Genomic DNA, 20,726 nt, shown 5'->3' on the forward strand with positions numbered 1-20,726 from the left:
CGAGAATTTGAAAGTCTCGAGCAGAAGGACAAGGCAATCCTGACCTATGTCAGGGAGTTCTCTAAACTGTCCCGGTACGCTGTTGAAGAAGTCAACACCGAGGACAAGAAGAAAAAGAGATTTCTGAGGGGGTTAAGTCCCCAGTTCAAGGTTCAGCTCCGTATGATGAGAGCGACGGAGTTTCAAGAGTTGGTGGATGCAGCCATCACTCTGGAAGATGATTTCAAGCAATTGCAGGAGGAGAAGAGGAAAAAGGCCAAGTTTGAGCCTAAGAGATTTGTCAGTAACAAGCCTAATACTGGCTTGAGTTTCAAACCAAGGTACAACAACAACAACAACAACAACAACAACAACAACAACAACAACTACAATAACAGGAGGAACCAAGGAAACCAAGCCGCAAACCAGATTGTTTGCCGCATTTGTGGGTTTAGAGGGCATCTTTCACAAGATTGCCGGAAACCCAAGATCATATGCTTTGGGTGTCGTCAGGAGGGGCACATGCTGAAGGACTGCCCCAAGAAAAATAGTGGAGGAGGTCAGTCAGGAGGAGGAGGAGGTCGAGGAGGAAACACCGGAGGCAACTGGAAGAATAAGAAGCCCTTCGGCAAGCTGAACTGTACCAGTCTGGAGGAGGTGGTCAACTCTGACCAGGCGGTGATAGGTACGCTCCAGATACTCACTCATCCTGGCAAAGTACTTTTTGATACTGGTGCAACTACATCATTCATTTCTCAACAATTCATCACCAAACATGGGATTAGTTGCACTAAGTTAGATACACCCATAACCATACTTTCTGCGGGGGGAACGATAGTAGTAACTCATGCCAAACAAAAACAAGTCATTATGATCAATAAGTGCGCGTTTGACGCGGACCTGTTCATTTTACCGATGAAGGACATTGATGTCATTCTTGGTATGAACTGGTTGGAAGCTAATGGAGCATTGATCGACTGTGTGAACAAAACGGTGTCTTTGAAAAGCCCAGATGGAAGTAGAATGATCTACCAAGGCGACAAACATACACAGATTGAAGTTGAGCTACAGCTGAACAGCATGAAGGAGGTGAAGTTAGAAGATATACCTGTAGTAAATGAATTTCAGGATGTGTTTCTCAAGGAATTACCTGGTATGCCACCAGATAGGGAGATAGAATTCACTATCGACCTAATCCCAGGAACAGCTCCGATTGCCAAAGCACCATATAAGATGGGGCCCAAGGAGTTGAAAGAACTTAAGGAGCAATTGGATGACTTGGAACAAAAGGGATTCATTCAGGAGAGTGTTTCACCATGGGGATCACCTGTGATCTTCGTGGATAAAAGAGATGGAGGAAGAAGGATGTGCGGAGACTACAGGAATCTGAACAACGTCACAATCAAGAACAAGTATCCACTTCCAAGAATACAAGATCTATTTGATCAAGTGAGAGGCGCGGGAGTCTTTTCCAAGATTGATCTAAGATCCGGTTATCACCAGATAAAGATCAAGAAGGAAGACGTTCCGAAAACTGCCTTTGTCTCAAGGTATGGACATCATGAATACCTGGTAGTACCTTTTGGATTGACCAATGCCCCAGCAATATTCATGAATCTCATGAATAAGATCTTCATGCCATATTTAGACAAGTTTGTCATCGTATTTATCGATGATATTCTGATATATTCCAAGAACAAGGCAGAACATGCCGAACATTTGAGGTTAGTGTTGCAAACACTAAGGGAACATCAACTTTATGCCAAACTTAGTAAGTGTGAATTTTGGCTAGATCAAGTGGAATTTCTTGGTCATGTCATTAGCAAAGATGGAATCGCTGTTAACCCGAGTAAGGTAGCAGCAGTTCTAGAATGGGAAGCACCCAAGACTGTCAAGGAAATCCGAGGATTCCTAGGAATGGCAGGATATTATCGGAGATTCATTGAAGGATTCTCTAAGATAGCAGGACCTATGACAAAGCTGTTAAGGAAAAACACACCATTCGTGTGGTCAGAGGAGTGTGAGAAGAGTTTTCAAACTCTGAAGGAGAAACTCACCACGGCACCGGTGTTAGCAGTTCCGGAAGTTGGCAAGGATTACACCGTGTACTGTGACGCATCCAAACATGGATTGGGTTGCGTACTCATGCAAGATCGGAAAGTAATATCTTATGGATCGAGGCAACTCAGACCTCATGAAGTAAATTATCCAACACATGACTTGGAATTAGCAGCAGTCGTATTTGCACTCAAAACTTGGAGACATTTTCTCTATGGAGCTAAGTGTGAGCTCTATACAGACCACAAAAGCCTCAAATATTTCTTCACTCAGAAGGAACTCAACATGAGGCAGAAAAGATGGCTAGAATTGATCAAGGATTATGATCTGACAATCAATTACACACCAGGGAAGGCAAATGTTGTAGCAGATGCCCTGAGTACGAAGAGTACCGGAGGAGTGGAACAAGAAATATCACCGGAGTTGAGGAAGGAAATAAGCCAAGCCCAAATACAACTTTGGGAGAAAGAAGCCCATGAAGGATTATCGGCGTTGCAAGTAGCCGATGAGCTTAATGTCAACCTGAAGAATGAGATAATGATGGGTCAAATGGACGATCCATTCATCGTTGAGGAGATGAGAAGAATAGATGAAGGAAGACCATCAGAATTTCACCGCGGGGAATCTGGATCTTTATGGTTCCAGAAAAGAATTTGCGTTCCGGATATTGCTGAAATTAAGGAAGTAATACTCCGGGAAGCTCATCAAACACCATATTCCATACATCCGGGAAGTACAAAGATGTACATGGACTTAAAGGAACTATTCTGGTGGAATAACATGAAGAGGGAGATAGCACAATATGTGGCAGAATGCCATACCCGCTGAGAGTGAAGGCTGAACACCAGAGTCCGGCAGGGAAGTTACAACCTTTACCTATTCCAGAGTGGAAATGGGAGGAAATAGGGATGGATTTCATCACCGGACTACCCATGACTAATAAAAAGAAGGACATGATATGGGTAATCGTGGACCGGTTGACGAAGAGCGCTCACTTCTTAGCGGTAAATCAGCAGGATAAAGGAGAGAAACTCATCGATCTTTACATCAAAGAAATCGTGAGTAAGCATGGAGTGCCTAAGAAGATCGTGTTGGATCGAGGATCCGTGTTCACATCAGCGTTCTGGAAGCAACTACACGAAGCTTTAGGATCCAAGTTGAACTATAGTACCGCTTATCATCCCCAGACCGGTGGACAAACCGAGAGAACCAACCAGATCTTAGAGGATATGCTTAGGGCTTGTGTCCTAGACTTCGGAGGATCATGGGAAGAGCACTTACCACTAGCAGAGTTTTCATACAATAATAGCTATCAAAGCAGCATCAAGATGGCACCATTTGAAGCTTTGTATGGAAGGAAGTGTAGATCACCGATATGTTGGTATGAAGCCGGAGCAAGCAAAGAGTTCAACCCTGATTATGTCAAGGAAAAACAACAAATCATTGACATTATCAGAGACAGGCTTAAGATAGCCCAAAGTCGGCAAAAGAGTTATGCCGATCAGAAGAGGAGGACATGGGAGCCACGAGTTGGAGACATGGTTTATCTTAAGGTAAGCCCGATGAAAGGACTCCAGAGGTTTGGAGTAAAAGGAAAACTCAGTCCTCGATATATAGGACCTTTCAAGATACTGAGTCAGAACCGAGGTTTAGCCTTTGAATTGGATCTACCGGGAAGGCTAGCTCAAGTTCACAATGTATTCCATGTGTCACAACTCCGAAAATGCTTAAAGACCCCAGATGAACCAGTATCACATGATGAGCTCGAGTTACAACCAGACTTGACTTACATCGAGAAGCCAGCCAAGATTCTCGAGGAGAGCTGGAAACAACTCAGAAATAAAGTTATCAAGTATTGCAAGATACAGTGGAAGCATCACCCCGAGAGGGAAGCTACCTGGGAAAAGGAGGAAGACCTGAGGAAAACATACCCAGAGCTGTTCAGGTATTACAACCACAACTTCGGGATGAAGTTTTCTTTAAGGGGGAAAGGCTGTAATGTCCCAGGTTTAGAGACGATCGAGGGGTAGATTTTAGAAAGGGATGTGCATTGCATGGTAAATTCTGGGGAAATTTCGCGCTTTTAAAACAAAAACTGCATCGAAGGGGAACAAGTTTCTCTCTCGACACCTTACAGGGTTAGGGTTTCGAGAGTGCGACAAACTTGCATCTCACTTAACTAGTTTAGGGTTTTGAGAAGAGAGGGGAGAGTTTGCATCAAACTTAATTTGCATGATTGAATTCTAAATGAAGTGTCATGGTTGAACCCAAACCAGAGTTGAATTTGAATTTCAAATTCAAATATTAAATAATTACCCTAAATATTGAATTGTGAGGAAATTCATTAAGTAAATTATAAATAATAAACAATATGAGCAATTAAAGTAAAATAAAGCTCATTAGAGAAAACTTTGAGCTTTATTGATCATCACACAATTTACACTGTCATTACAATATTCATAAGAGAAAAGGAAATAAATAATACAACACATTACAAGAATTGCTTAAATAAGAAAAAGAAGATTACAAACAATGACCTATCCTAAATTACAAGTCCAGTTTCATAAGATGCTTGAGTCAGATGATTTTCATCTTCACTTGATTATACTCTTGATTCCCTGCACACAACAAAGCAAGACAAGAATTATGCCAAGTGGCATTGCCACTCGGCAGGTTAGAAGAATAATGGAAATGAGAGGATATGGTTCAGCTCTGCCGAGCTGATCCTCACACATCCAAGTGCAAAGCATCAGACACACACACACACACACAGGCAGCTTACAGTGCATGTGTGCATGCTCAACACCAAGCCACTGAGTGTGCATGTAGCACAACTCACACACACATCATCAGTGAGTCACCAAGTGTGCCAGACCCAAGCTGTCGACCAGGGAGGGCAAGGGAGCACCAAATATAAGCTTTTCAGAGGCAAACCCTAAGTCATTCTCATCGACAGGCTTCACTGGTAAGTCACCAAGAACACAAGAACACAAGAACACAAGAACAGCCACTGCTGTTCAATCTGCTAACTCACCACAATACTGAATCAAGCCCACAAGATTGCAAGGAGGAGCAGGGCAAGCACAAGCTCAACCCTGAAGCAATCCTCTACACCAACAAACAATCTAGGAGCTGGAGTGAGGTATAAACCAAATCAACCTGAGCAAAACCAAGTTTTGCTCATAAATAAGCATACAATGCATCACAGGAGCACAGAAGGGTAGAATACCCTATTTGTATCATCATTTGGCTATCAGTCATATGATGCAAGCAAAACCAGGGTAAAACTATTAGGAATGGATCCAAGGGAACACTGATCAAGCCAACAGAATTAAAAAAAAGGACTTAACCAGAGAAATCCAACAAGGAACTAATCCATATTTAGCTACCAGATTCACTTAGCAACACACAGCTAGCAAGGCCATCCGAATAATGGACAGATATATGTCCAGTATGATTTCAACATCAAATAATCTGGCAGCCTATGAAGGACTACCAAGATTAGTGCACAGAAGCATCCATGAGGTAGGAGCAACCATTTCTAAGCAGACAGAGCCTGCTAGGGTCACAACAGCTACCTATCCACATAGGAAATTCACCAAAGCATCACATCATTATCCAGTAGGATTCAGTATGAGCTAGGGTACCCAACCAGTGGTTGGCATCCCTCTAGCTACATCAAATTCATCCATATGATCATTACTGATAAACAGTTCACATCATTTATCCATCTAGTAAAGCAAGGAATTACAGATAAATGAAACAGATAAGTAACCAAAGCACCAACATCTTGCCAGTGACCCAATGGTTCACTGCAAGCATCAGATAATGCTTGAGTAAGCATTAACACACACCAGCACAAGTATAAGTGTCACACAGACACCAGGTGAAGCACCAGTAAGGCACAGGCAATAATTAAACCATACACTGCACCACTGCTGATGATCATTTGATCACCAGAGCCACTAGAGCATGTTAAATCATGCTAGAATCAATCCTAGTACCAACATCTTAACAATATGAATTAATCAGCCACAGGACATTAACAAATATATCACAGATAATTACATCAGTCATATACAGGAGCAAACCATCCAAGGATGGTGGCATCTTGTAACAGGCATTCTCAAGGGAGCATGTCTAGAAATTATAGCACACAGAAAAGCACTCTGGGGTACTGGCCCTTGTAAATTTACAAGAATTGCACATTGCCAATAAGCCAGATCACCATAAATGAATACACTTGAGTAATTGGTGATGATAGCATCAAGAACAGAGACACTGGCACTTGCCAAAGGCAAGGATCATGTATCATGATCAAGCCAGGGAGAAGTAATTGCACACACAGGAGAGGCAGGAGCAAGATAGCAGCAGCAGTAACAAATGAACAAAGCAAAGCATCACAGTATGCTCCTGAACAAGAGTTCATGAGTGCAACAGCAAGCTATAGAGCACAATAGCATAGCACGAGCGAATCTATGGCAAATGCACAGCAGCAGCATACGCAAAGCAGCAGTAGCACAGCTTGGACCAGGGCCTAGGCCAGAGAGTAGAGAGCCGCATGAACCGCACAGCAGCATAAGCATCAAGGCAGTAGCAGAGCAACATATGCACACACAGCGAGCTAAGCGCAGCAGAGCAGCAGCAACAGCATGGCAGACCTCCACAAAGAGGAAAGCCATGGCCAGAGCACATAGAAGAGAAGGAAGAACAAGCACAGAGGGTAATAGAGAGGCGGCGCATGTACCTGGAGCGAGCAGACGGCAGGCGTGGCCGTGGCGGCCACGGCGGCGCGCGCCGAAGGCACGGCGGCACCTGGCCAGGCCATGCCAGGCCCGACTAGCGCCGCAGCGCTCCGCACCACGGCGGCAAAGGCCCGGCGGCGCCATCACGCCTGAGGCACCGGTGAGCTCCGCACCACCATGCGGACAAACGAGAGTGGGATCAGCGAAGGGGCGGCTAAGAACCAGATCTATGCCGTGGATCTAGTGCGCCATCGCGTGGCGGTGCAGATGCGCCCCATGGCGAGGGCCATGGCGGCCGGGGATCGCCGGAATCGGCCGGCGACGATGCGGGCGACGCAGGTCGCCAGAGCAAGATTGGGGATTAGGGTTAGGTCGAGGCGGCGCGAGGTGGTGGGCGAGTGAGCGACCGCTCGGGTCGGTTGGACCCGAGCTGGTTTAGCCCAACCCACTGGGCCACCCTGACAGGTGGGCCCAGGGGCAAAAAGGACTTTTCACAATTCAATAAAAATATGAAACTTTGAAATTCAACAGAAAATTATTAAAAGCTCTTAAAAATAACTTAAAAATATGAAAAATGATCAGCATAAAATTCTCTATTTAAATAAAATATCAAAGAGAATTTTTGAAGCCAATTAAGAATAAGTCCTATTTTAAGGATTTAAATAATGATTTAAATCACACATATTATTTTCAATAATGAAAATGAGTCCATTAATGCATTTGGACTTTAAAAACACCTTGACAACATTTCAAGGTTGTATTTTACTTTAAATCAAGTATCCCCAAATTATTCTTAGTATTAACCTCTTACATAAAATAATAACGACATCGGAAGGGGGAAACAAACCCTAAAAATGGAATCATGCATAATTGCCTCTTTAACCATTGCCCTTATCGGACAATGATGCTATTTTTCAGAAAAAGAGGACAAGGGTCAGTCCACACCTTCCAACTGCAAAACTTTGCAGTGTTCAGGCAAGTTCATCACTTGCTCATGTCATTTGAGTATTTCTATCAAACTACTTGCAAAATACTATGGTTATCACTATTGCATAAAATTCAAAACCACTATTTTCATAACTATGAATATGACTATGTGGTTGGCAATGGAACCATGGATTGTGTTGATATGGTGGAGGTTCCATTGCAAGGGTTTATATCCATCTAGGATTAAACAACAAATGTCGCCAGTGATTCTTGTGCCGTAATACCCGTGTTAACCATAAGATCTGGAGTGGGACGGAATAGTCAACCGTATTTCTACCTCTTGTACATCAACGGATGCGCTTACCGTAGACGGTTGTATCTTGCGGAGCAATTGGTGGGTGGGGAGCCCCTTCTAATTCCCCACGGTATAGCTGTTGCTTACCGTAGACGGTTGCTGCTTGCGGAACAATTGGTGGGTGGGGATCCCCTTCTAATTCCCCACGGTAATGTGGTCTATGATGGGTTGCAGCTACCGGCGAAGGAGTTTGGTTCAATCCCAGACTGTCGTCGTGGTCGGGGTCCACCCTGAAATTACGGGAATAATGGGACCGGCGAGGAACCAGGGTCGGGGTTTGCAACAAAGGGTGGGTGTGCGAGGTAGCGGAGGAATATGATTGGCTATGACCTTATACCGGGCCTCACACCGAAGGAAGTGTGGACGGGAAAGCTGCCCGGTTGGCACCAAGGTTAAGATCTCTTATGGGTAAAGCAACACACCTCTGCAGAGTGTAAAGAACTGTGACCTGTCACTCCCATTCGGGATGAGGAAGCTGACAACGGCCGGAAAGGAGCTCCATGAAGTTCTAGTAAACCGGTGAAGGCTGACGGACATAGCTCTTTGAAATAAAAGCAATCTCTTGAAGAAATGATTATCAAAACTTGCATTGGTATTAGACTTTCTGGTCTAATATCGTAGCTAGTGCATTAAACACCTCTTATCTATAATGAACTTGTTGAGTACGCTCGTACTCATACCACTCTTAAATCCCATGCTTAGATTGTCTGAATCATCTGGAGGAGGACTACAACAACAATGAAGGAGCCGAGATCATCGGCTACGAGGAACCAGACCTCTCAGGAGGAGTTGAAGGCGTAGATTATCTCATAGTCTACGGATCCGGGGAGGCTTCCGGAGGAGATCAAGCCTAGAGATATCCGATAGTAGTAGTAACCGAGCAGCCCGAACTCTTAGTATTTAGCTGCTCGATGGAATAAATGTTTAGTTTAACGAGACTCTGGTATTGTAAGTTAAGTTGGGTTCGCCTCGAACCCAGGAGTATTCCTCTTAGGACCCAAGAGGAGCTCCAAGACGACATGTGTATGTTAATTGTAATAATATGTGAATGAGTTATGGACCTGCTATGTTCTGTTGTACTACTCTGAGGGATGTAACATTTGCGGAATGGTACTTCGTGAATGTTATATCAACGACTGGCATACTACAACATGCAGTGGTATGCAGGGTCACCACAGCGACGGAGGCTTTAAGTAGGCGGAAGGGCAGGTCAGGGGGCCACACGAGGGCCCCACACTACAGGTCGGCGCGGCCAAGGGCCAGGCCGCGCCGCCCTAGGGTGTGGCCACCTCGTGGCCCCACTTCGTCTCCTCTTCGGTCTTCTGGAAGCTTCGTGGCAAAATAGGACCCTGGGCGTTGATTTCGTCCAATTCCGAGAATATTTCGTTACTAGGATTTCTGAAACCAAAAACAGCAACTGGCTCTTCGGCATCTTGTTAATAGGTTAGTTCCAGAAAATGCACGAATATGACATAAAGTGTGCATAAAACATGTAGATATCATCACTAATGTGGCATGGAACACAAGAAATTATCGATACGTCGGAGACGTATCAGCATCCCCAAGCTTAGTTCTGCTCGTCCCGAGCAGGTAAAACGATAACAAAGATAATTTCTGGAGTGACATGCCATCATAACCTTGATCATACTATTTGTAAAGCATATGTAGTGAATGCAGCGATCAAAACAATGTATATGACATGAGTAAACAAGTGAATCATATAGCAAAGACTTTTCATGAATAGTACTTCAAGACAAGCATCAATAAGTCTTGCATAAGAGTTAACTCATAAAGCAATAATTCAAAGTAGAGGCATTGAAGCAACACAAAGGAAGATTAAGTTTCAGCGGTTGCTTTCAACTTATAACATGTATATCTCATGGATAATTGTCAACATAGAGTAATATAACAAGTGCAATATGCAAGTATGTAGGAATCAATGCACAGTTCACACAAGTGTTTGCTTCTTGAGGTGGAGAGAAATAGGTGAACTGACTCAACAATAAAAGTAGAAGAAAGGTCCTCCATAGAGGAAAAGCATCGATTGCTATATTTGTGCTAGAGCTTTTATTTTGAAAACATGAAACAATTTTGTCAACGGTAGTAATAAAGCATATGTATCATGTAAATTATATCTAACAAGTTGCAAGCCTCATGCATAGTATACTAATAGTGCCCGCACCTTGTCCTAATTAGCTTGGACTACCGGATCATCGCAATGCACATGTTTTAACCAAGTGTCACAAAGGGGTACCTCTATGCCGCCTGTACAAAGGTCTAAGGAGAAAGCTCTCATCAGATTTCTCGCTATTGATTATTCTCAACTTAGACATCCATACCGGGACAACATAGACAACAGATAATGGACTCCTCTTTAATGCATAAGCATGTGGCAACAATTATTATTCTCATATGAGATTGAGGATATATGTCCAAAACTGAAACTTCCACCATGGATCATGGCTTTAGTTAGCGGCCCAATGTTCTTCTCTAACAATATGCATGCTTAACCATAAGGTGGTAGATCTCTCTTACTTCAGACAAGATGAACATGCATAGCAACTCACATGATATTCAACAAAGAATAGTTGATGGCGTCCCCAGAAACATGGTTATCGCACAACAAGCAACTTAATAAGAGATAAAGTGCATAAGTACATATTCAATACCACAATAGTTTTTAAGCTATTTGTCCCATGAGCTATATATCGCAAAGGTGAATGATGGAATTTTAAAGGTAGCACTCAAGCAATTTACTTTGGAATGGCGGAGAAATACCATGTAGTAGGTAGGTATGGTGGACACAAATGGCATAGTGGTTGGCTCAAGTATTTTGGATGCATGAGAAGTATTCCCTCTCGATACAAGGTTTAGGCTAGCAAGGTTATTTGAAACAAACACAAGGATGAACCGGTGCAGCAAAACTCACATAAAAGACATATTGAAAATATTATAAGACTCTACACCGTCTTCCTTGTTGTTCAAACTCAATACTAGAAATTATCTAGACTTTAGAGAGACCAAATATGCAAACCAAATTTTAGCATGCTCTATGTATTTCTTCATTAATGGGTGCAAAGTATATGATGCAAGAGCTTAAACATGAGCACAACAATTGCCAAGTATCACATTATCCAAGACATTTTAGCAATTACTACATGTATCATTTTCCAATTCCAACCATATAACAATTTAACGAAGAAGAAACTTCGCCATGAATACTATGAGTAAAGCCTAAGGACATACTTGTACATATGCTACAGCGGAGCGTGTCTCTCTCCCATACAGTGAATGCTAGGATCCATTTTATTCAAACAAAACAAAAACAAAAACAAACCGACGCTTCAAGCAAAGCACATAAGATGTGATGGAATAAAAATATAGTTTTAGGGGAGGAACCTTATAATGTTGTCGATGAAGAAGGGGATGCCTTGGGCATCCCCAAGCTTAGACGCTTGAGTCTTCTTGATATATGCAGGGGTGAACCACCGGGGCATCCCCAAGCTTAGAGTTTTCACTCTCCTTGATCATGTTGTATCATACTCCTCTCTTGATCCTTGAAAACTTCCTCCACACCAAACTCGAAACAACTCATTAGAGGGTTAGTGCACAATAAAAATTAACATGTTCAGAGGTGACACAATCATTCTTAACACTTCTGGACATTGCATAAAGCTACTGGACATTAATGGATCAAAGAAATTCATCCAACATAGCAAAAGAGGCAACGCGAAATAAAAGGCAGAATCTGTCAAAACAGAACAGTTCATATTGACGAATTTTAAAATGGCACCAGACTTGCTCAAATGAAAATTCCCAAATTGAATGAAAGTTGCGTACATATCTGAGGATCACGCACGTAAATTGGCATATTTTTCTGAGCTACCTACAGAGAGGCAGGTCGGAATTCGTGACAGCAAAGAAATCTGAAACTGCGCAGTAATCCAAATCTAGTATGAACTTTACTATCAAAGACTTTACTTGGCACAACAAAACACAAAACTAAGATAAGGAGAGGTTACTACAGTAGTAAACAACTTCCAAGACACAAAATAAAAACAAATTACTGTAGTAAAAACATGGGTTGTCTCCCATAAGCGCTTTCTTTAACGCCTTTCAGCTAGGCGCAGAAAGTGTATATCAAGTATTATCAAGAGACGAAGTGTCAACATCATAATTTGTTCTAATAATAGAATCAAAAGGTAATTTCATTCTCTTTCTAGGGAAGTGTTCCATACCTTTCTTGAGAGGAAATTGATATTTATATTACCTTCCTTCATATCAATTATAGCACCAACAGTTCGAAGAAAAGGTCTTCCCAATATAATGGGACAAGATGCATTGCATTCAATATCCAAGACAACAAAATCAACGGGGACAAGGTTATTGTTAACCATAATATGAACATTATCAACTTTCCCTAAAGGTTTCTTTGTAGAATGATCAGCAAGATTAACATCCAAATAACAATTTTTCAGCGGTGGCAAGTCAAGCATATTATAAATTTTCTTAGGCATAACGGAAATACTTGCACCAAGATCACATAAAGCATTACAATCAAAATCTTTAACCTTCATCTTAATGATGGGCTCCCAACCATCCTCTAGCTTTCTAGGAATAGAGGCTTCGCGCTCTAGTTTCTCTTCTCTAGCTTTTATGAGAGCATTTGTAATATGTTGCGTGAAAGCCAAATTTATAGCACTAGCATTAGGACTTTTAGCAAGTTTTTGCAAGAACTTTATAACTTCAGAGATGTGGCAATCATCAAAATTCAAATCATTATAATCTAAATCAATGGGATCATCATCCCCAATGTTGGAAAAAATTTCAGCAGCTTTATCACAGGCAGTTTCAGTTTTAGCGATTTCAGTGCAGTTTCTCGCTGTGCATTAGAAGTGGAAACATTGCTAACACCAATTCTTTTATTAGTAATAGTAGGAGGTGCAGCAACTTGTGTAGCATTAGCATTACTAGTGGTGGTAATAGTCCAAACTTTAGCTACATTCTTCTCTTTAGCTAGTTTTTCATTTTCTTCTCTATCCCACCTAGCACGCAATTCAGCCATTAACTTTATATTCTCATTAATTCTAACTTGGATGGCATTTGCTATAGTAACAATTTTATTTTCAATATCCCTATTAGGCATAACTTTCGATTTCAAAAGATCAACATCAGAGGCAAGACTATCAACCTTAGAAGCGAGAATATCAATTTTATTGAGTTTTTCCTCAACAGATTTGTTAAAGGCAGTTTGTGTACTAATAAATTCTTTAAGCATAGCTTCAAGTCCAGGGGGTGTGTTCCTATTATTGTTGTAAGAATTCCCATAAGAATTACCATAGCCGTTGCCATTATTATAAGGATATGGCCTATAGTTGTTACTAGAATTGTTCCGGTAAGCATTGTTGTTGAAATTATTATTTTTAATGAAGTTTACATCAACATGTTCTTCTTGTGCAACCAATGAAGCTAACGGAACATTATTAGGATCAACCTTTGTCCTATCATTCACAAGCATAGACATAATAGCATCAATCTTATCACTCAAGGAAGAGGTTTCTTCGACAGAATTTACCTTCTTACCTTGTGGAGCTCTTTCCGTGTGCCATTCAGAGTAGTTTATCATCATATTATCAAGAAGCTTTGTTGCTTCACCAAGAGTGATGGACATAAAGGTACCTCCAGCAGCTGAATCCAATAGGTTCCACGAAGAAAAATTCAGTCCTGCATAAAAGGTTTGATGATCATCCAAGTAGTCAGTCCATGGGTTGGGCAATTTTTAACCAAAGATTTCATTCTTTCCCAAGCTTGAGCAACATGTTCAGTATCTAATTGTTTAAAATTCATTATGCTACTCCTCAAAGATATAATTTTAGCAGGGGGATAATATCTACCAATAAAAGCATCCTTGCATTTAGTCCAGGAATCAATACTATTCTTAGGCAGAGATAGCAACCAATCTTTAGCTCTTCCTCTTAATGAGAAAGGGAACAATTTTAATTTTATAATGTCACCATCTACATCTTTATATTTTTGCATTTCACACAATTCAACAAAATTATTGAGATGGGCAGCAGCATCATCAGAACTAACACCAGAAAATTGCTCTCGCATAACAAGATTCAGTAAAGCAGGTTTAATTTCAAAGAATTCTGCTGTAGTAGCAGGTGGAGCAATAGGTGTGCATAAGAAATCATTATTATTTGTGGTTGTGAAGTCACACAACTTAGTATTTTCAGGGGTGGCCATTTTAGCAGTAGTAAATAAAGCAAACTAGATAAAGTAAATGCAAGTAACTATTTTTTTTTTTTTGGGTTTTTGATATAGAGTGCAAACAAGACAGTAAATAAAGTAAAGCTGGCAACTAATTTTTTTGTATTTTGATATAGTGCAGCAAACAAAGTAGTAAATAAAATAAAGCAAGACAAAAACAAAGTAAAGAGATTGGGAAGTGGAGACTCCCCTTGCAGCGTGTCTTGATCTCCCAGGCAACGGCGCCAGAAATTTGCTTGATGCATGTAGTTGACACGTCCGTTGGGAACCCCAAGAGGAAGGTGTGATGCGCACAGCGGCAAGTTTCCCTCAGTAAGAAACCAAGGTTTAATCGAACCAGTAGGAGTCAAGAAGCACGTTGAAGGTTGATGGCGGCGGGATGTAGTGCGGCGCAACACCAGAGATTCCGGCGCCAACACAACACAACCAAAGTACTTTGCCCCAACGAAACAGTGAGGTTGTCAATCTCACCGGCTTGCTGTAACAAAGGATTAGATGTATAGTGTGGATGATGATTGTTTGCAGAAAACAGTAGAACAGTATTGCAGTTGATTGTATTTCAGTATAGAGAATTGGACCGGGGTCCACAGTTCACTAGAGGTGTCTCTCCCATAAGATAAACAGCATGTTGGGTGAACAAATTACAGTTGGGCAATTGACAAATAGAGAGGGCATGACCATGCACATACATATTATGATGAGTATTGTGAGATTTAATTGGGCATTACGACAAAGTACATAGACCGCTATCCAGCATGCATCTATGCCTAAAAAGTCCACCTTCAGGTTATCATCCGAACCCCCTCCAGTATTAAGTTGCTAACAACAGACAATTGCATTAAGTATTACGCGTAATGTAATCAGTGACTACATCCTTGAACATAGCACCAATGTTTTATTCCTAGTGGCAACAGCACATCCATAACCTTAGAGGTTCTTGTCACCCCTCCAGATTCACGGAGACATGAACCCACTATCGAGCATAAATACTCCCTCTTGGAGTTACTAGCATCAACTTGGCCAGAGCATCTACTAATAACGGAGAGCATGCAAGATCATAAACAACACATAGACATGAATTTGATAATCAACATAACAAGTATTCTCTATTCATCGGATCCCAACAAACGCAACATATAGAATTACAGATAGATGATCTTGATCATGTTAGGCAGCTCACAAGATCCAACAATGAAGCACAATGAGGAGAAGACAACCATCTAGCTACTGCTATGGACCCATAGTCCAGGGGTAGACTACTCACACATCACTCCAGAGGCGACCATGGCGGCGTAGAGTCCTCCGGGAGATGAATCCCCTCTCCGGCAGGGTGCCGGAGGCGATCTCCTGAATCCCCCGAGATGGGATTGGCGGCGGCGGCGTCTCAGTAAGGTTTTCCGTATCGTGGCTCTCGGTACTGGGGGTTTCGCGACGGAGGCTTTAAGTAGGCGGAAGGGCAGGTCAGGGGGCCACACGAGGGCCCCACACTACAGGTCGGCGCGGCCAAGGGCCAGGCCGCGCCGCCCTAGGGTGTGGCCACCTCGTGGCCCCACTTCGTCTCCTCTTCGGTCTTCTGGAAGCTTCGTGGCAAAATAGGACCCTGGGCGTTGATTTCGTCCAATTCCGAGAATATTTCGTTACTAGGATTTCTGAAACCAAAAACAACAGAAAACAGCAACTGGCTCTTCGGCATCTTGTTAATAGGTTAGTTCCAGAAAATGCACGAATATGACATAAAGTGTGCATAAAACATGTAGATATCATCAATAATGTGGCATGGAACACAAGAAATTATCGATACGTCGGAGACGTATCACTGCTCAAAGAAATTATGCTACAACTGAAAAAGAATTATTAGCTGTAGTCTTTGCTTGTGACAAGTTTAGATCCTATATTGTTGATTCAAAAGTCACAATTCATACTGATCATGCTACAATTAGATACCTTATGACAAAGAAAGATGCTAAGCCGAGGCTTATTAGATGGGTACTTCTTTTGCAAGAATTTGATTTACATATTGTAGATAGGAAAGGTGCTGATAATCCTGTTGCTGATAATTTATCTAGATTGGAAAATATTACTTATGATCCTGTTCCTGTTAATGATAGTTTTCCAAATGAACAATTGGCTGTAATAAAGGTGAGCTCGCGAGACAGTCCTTGGTATGCTGATTATGCTAACTTTATTGTTTCCAAGTACTTGCCTCCAACTTTTTCAGCTCAGCAGAGGAGGAAATTCTTTTATGACTTGAGGCATTATTTTTGGGATGACCCACACTTATATAAAGAAGGAGTGGATGGTATTCTGCGAAGGTGTGTTCCCGAATATGAACAACAAGAAATATTGAGTAAATGTCATGGTAGTGCTTATGGAGGACATCACGCCGGAGATAGAACCGCGCAAAAGGTTCTACAATCAGGTTTTTATTGGCCAACTCTCTTCAAAGATGCAAGGAAGTTTATTTTATCTTGTGATGAATGTCAAAGGGTTGGTAATATCTCCAGACGCAATGAAATGCCTATGAATTATACTCTTGTTATTGAACCATTTGATTGTTGGGGATTTGACTTCATGGGACCTTTTCCGTCTTCAGAAGGTAACACTCATATACTTGTTGCTGTTGATTATGTTACTAAATGGGTGGAAGCCATACCTACAAAAAGTGCTGACGGTGAGACCTCTTTAAGAATGCTTTTAGATATTATTTTTCCTAGATTTGGAGTTCCTAGATATATTATGACTGATGGAGGTTCTCATTTTATTCATGGAGGTTTTAGAAAAACTCTTGCTAGGTATGGTATTAATCATAGAATTGCTTCCGCTTATCACCCTCAAACTAGTGGTCAAGTAGAATTATCGAATAGAGAGATTAAATCTATTTTGGGAAAGACCGTTAATAAATCTAGAAAGAATTGGGCTAGTAAATTGAAGGAAGCACTATGGGCTTATAGAACTGCTTATAAAAATCCCATGGGAATGTCACCTTATAAAATGGTTTACGGAAAAGCTTGTCATTTACCTTTAGAACTAGAGCACAAAGCTTATTGGGCTGTTAGAGAACTAAATAAAGATCCTAAACTAGCCGGTAATAAGAGGTTGCTGCAATTAAGTTCTCTAGATGAATGGAGAAGTGAAGCTTATGAAAATGCTAAACTCTTTAAAGAGAAAGTTAAGAAATGGCATGATAGAAGGATCATCAAAAGAGAGTTTAATATTGGGGATAAAGTCCTATTGTATCAGTCTCGTCTCAGATTCTTTGCAGGGAAATTACTCTCGAAATGGGAAGGACCATATGTTGTTGAGGAGGTGTATCGTTCAGGAGCAATTAAAATTAGCTCTCTCCAAGGCAATGCTACGCAAGTGGTGAATGGACAAAGACTCAAGCATTATATCTCGGGTGATTCTTATAATGTTGATGTTGATATTATTCAAGTGGAAACACCGGAGGCTTTCATCAAAGGACAAATTGACAGTCCGCCAGAACTCAACTTTGAATAGGTAATGATCGTAATGAAAAGTTCGCAATTTACTTTCCGAACAATATTTTTGCTGTTTTTGGAAAATATGAAAAATTACGAGATCGAAACGGAGTGGAGGAGACGCACGAGGGCGTGCCCCCATAGGCCGGCGCGGGCCCCAGCCTGGCCGCGCCGCCCTATGAGGACACCTCCTCGTCGCCCCTCTCCGACTCTGGTTCGACCTGGTACTTTCCGTTTGTTTTTAAAAAAATTTACTATATGATCCCCCGGACCCCTGGAGGTCCGTATATCGTTTTCTCGACGTGTTTTGTTTCGAGCTGTTTCTGCCAGGATTTGTCTTTGATCTAGAAGCACCATGGTCTCCCACAACAAGGACAAGGAGCCTTCGGAGGAAGGTATTCAAGACCCCGAGTTGAAGGAAGAAGTGAAGGAGGATGAAGAGGAAGTCAAAGAAGTTCCGCAAGTATGCCCGCGCACCACCATTGCAAGCATCGGAGTGGTGTCAAACCCGTTCAACGCCAAGAAAAGCGCACGGATTAGCACCGGAGGAGGAGTTCCACGCCATTACCTAGCTCCAAAGACATCTTCTTCAGGCACTTACCATCCCTTCCGCAATCTAATCTACAATAATCAAATTGAAAGGACTCCCAAGGTAGCATTGCCTAGCAATTGGGATATAGATCGTTCTAACACTGCAGGAAGGACGAAGCCTGAAGCTGAAGGGTGGGGAAATAACTCCAAGAATTGGGACTCGCCGTCGGACATACTTCTTAATCGCGTCGAGCACAATTCGGAGATGATCCGCAACCTCATGTACAAGATTGACGAGCTTCAGGAGCTTGTGGAGAAGCTTGTGAGGAATTCATCACTACCATCGCCAAAGGATTGATTCATCATCGGCATTGGCATCCCCTTGGTTTGTTCCAAGCTTGGGGGAGTGCCGCGGTATCACATCATCACTACCTTTTACTTTTTACTATCAAGTAGTGTCATATCATGAGTAGGGAGGTTATCGTATAAGATGGGTTGCAGTTTGGAAGTATCTCTCCTTTAGTTTGTCTATGTATCCCTTGGTGTGAGTTATCGTTATGAAATATTAATGAGAAGTCTTATCATTTACATATTGCACACCTTATTTTAGTTTGCAATTTCTACTATATGATTGATCTTGATTTTAGTATTGGTACCACTTTGGGAGCATTGAGTAAATCTATTTGGTTTTGGCAAACTTAGCATTGGTCAAATAGCAACAACACCTTGAGGTTTAAGTAGAAAAAGAGAAATACATATAGTTGTTTCATTGTCTTCCTTTCTTGTTAGCTCATAGCTTATTATTCTGAAGTTAAGATTGTTTATGCTTACAAGTAAGATGCATGATTGTTTCTATCACATGTATATTTGTTTGTTTCCCTCAACTCTTATGCTTGCTATTTAACCTTGCTAGCCAAAGGCCTGTACTGAGAGGGAATGCTTCTCGTGCATCCAAACCTTTAAACCAAAACCCATGCCATGTGTGTCCACTATAACTACCTATTATGTGGTATTTCCTGCCATCCCAAGTAAATACTTCATGTGCTACCTTTAAACAATTCAAAATTTATTACTTCTTATTTGTGTCAATGTTTTATAGCTCATGAGGAAGTATGTGGTGTTTTATCTTTCAGTCTTGTTAGGTAGCTTCCACTAATGGACTAGTGGCTTCATCCACTTATCCTATAGTTTTGCAATAAGAGCTGGCAACGGGGTTCCCAGCCCCAATTAATCAACTTTCATTAATAATTCTCTTCACGTGTTTTGCTCTGATTCATCAGTAAGCAACTTAATTTTGCAATAGACACTCCTCCATGGTATGAGATTGTTGGAAGGCACCCGAGGATTCGGTTAGCCATGGCTTGTGTAAGCAAAGGTTGGGGGGAGTGTCATCCTTAAATAAACTAAAATACATGTGTAAACAAAAGAGAAGAGGGATGATCTACCTTGCTGGTAGAGATAACGTCCTTCATGGGAGCCGCTCTTTGGAGGTCTGTTTGGCAAGGGGGTTAGAGTACCCGCTACCAGTCGTTGACAACGACAAACACCTCTCAAAACTTTACTTTTATTCTCTTTATATGATTTCAAAACTGAAAAAGCTCTAGCACATGATTTAATCCCTGCTTCCCTCTGCGAAGGGCTTGTCTTTTACTTTATGTTGAGTCAGTAAACCTATTTCCCTCCATCTCAAGCAAGCATTTGAGTTGTTGTGATCAAACTATTATATTGTGATTTGCTTCATCATGTCTTTACTTTTCCTTGTTTAGTACAAGTTTTACCTGAATGAATATAGCTTTGAAAGTCATCAATGATTAATATGATTGAGTATGCAAGTTTACCATAAGCTTTAATATGAGAGCGCTGCTCAATAGATAAGTATAACCTGTTAACTGTTCTCTGACCAAGAACAAAGTTTGCCATCACCAATTATGATTCCCTATGCACCTTTATTTGTGATTACCTTATACTTATTTCAAGTTGAATTATATGAGGAAGTTGTTCACTAGAATGCCTTGTGTGAATTAATATGATGCTTCTTGTCCGTATTTTATTTATCGACTCTTCACTCCATAAACATGTGGTCCTGTTTACCGAGTTCAGTCTCGCTTGGGGACAAGCGAAGTCTAAGCTTGGGGGGAGTTGATACGTCCAATTTGCATCACTATTTTATATCATAATTTGCTGTTATTCATTGATATATTTCATATTGGGACACAATACTTATGTTATTTCATCTATTTTGCATGTTTCATGATTATTTGGAGATCGCGCACCGGAGCCAGGATTCTGCTGGAAAAAGCACCGTCAGGATGCAATATTTCGGAAGATCAACTGTGGAAGGAAATTATACCAAAAATCCTATTTTTCCAGATGACGGAG

The sequence above is a fragment of the Lolium perenne genome, chromosome 2 (genome assembly GCF_019359855.2).
Source record: "Lolium perenne isolate Kyuss_39 chromosome 2, Kyuss_2.0, whole genome shotgun sequence".
In the NCBI taxonomy this organism is placed as follows: Eukaryota; Viridiplantae; Streptophyta; class Magnoliopsida; order Poales; family Poaceae; genus Lolium; species Lolium perenne.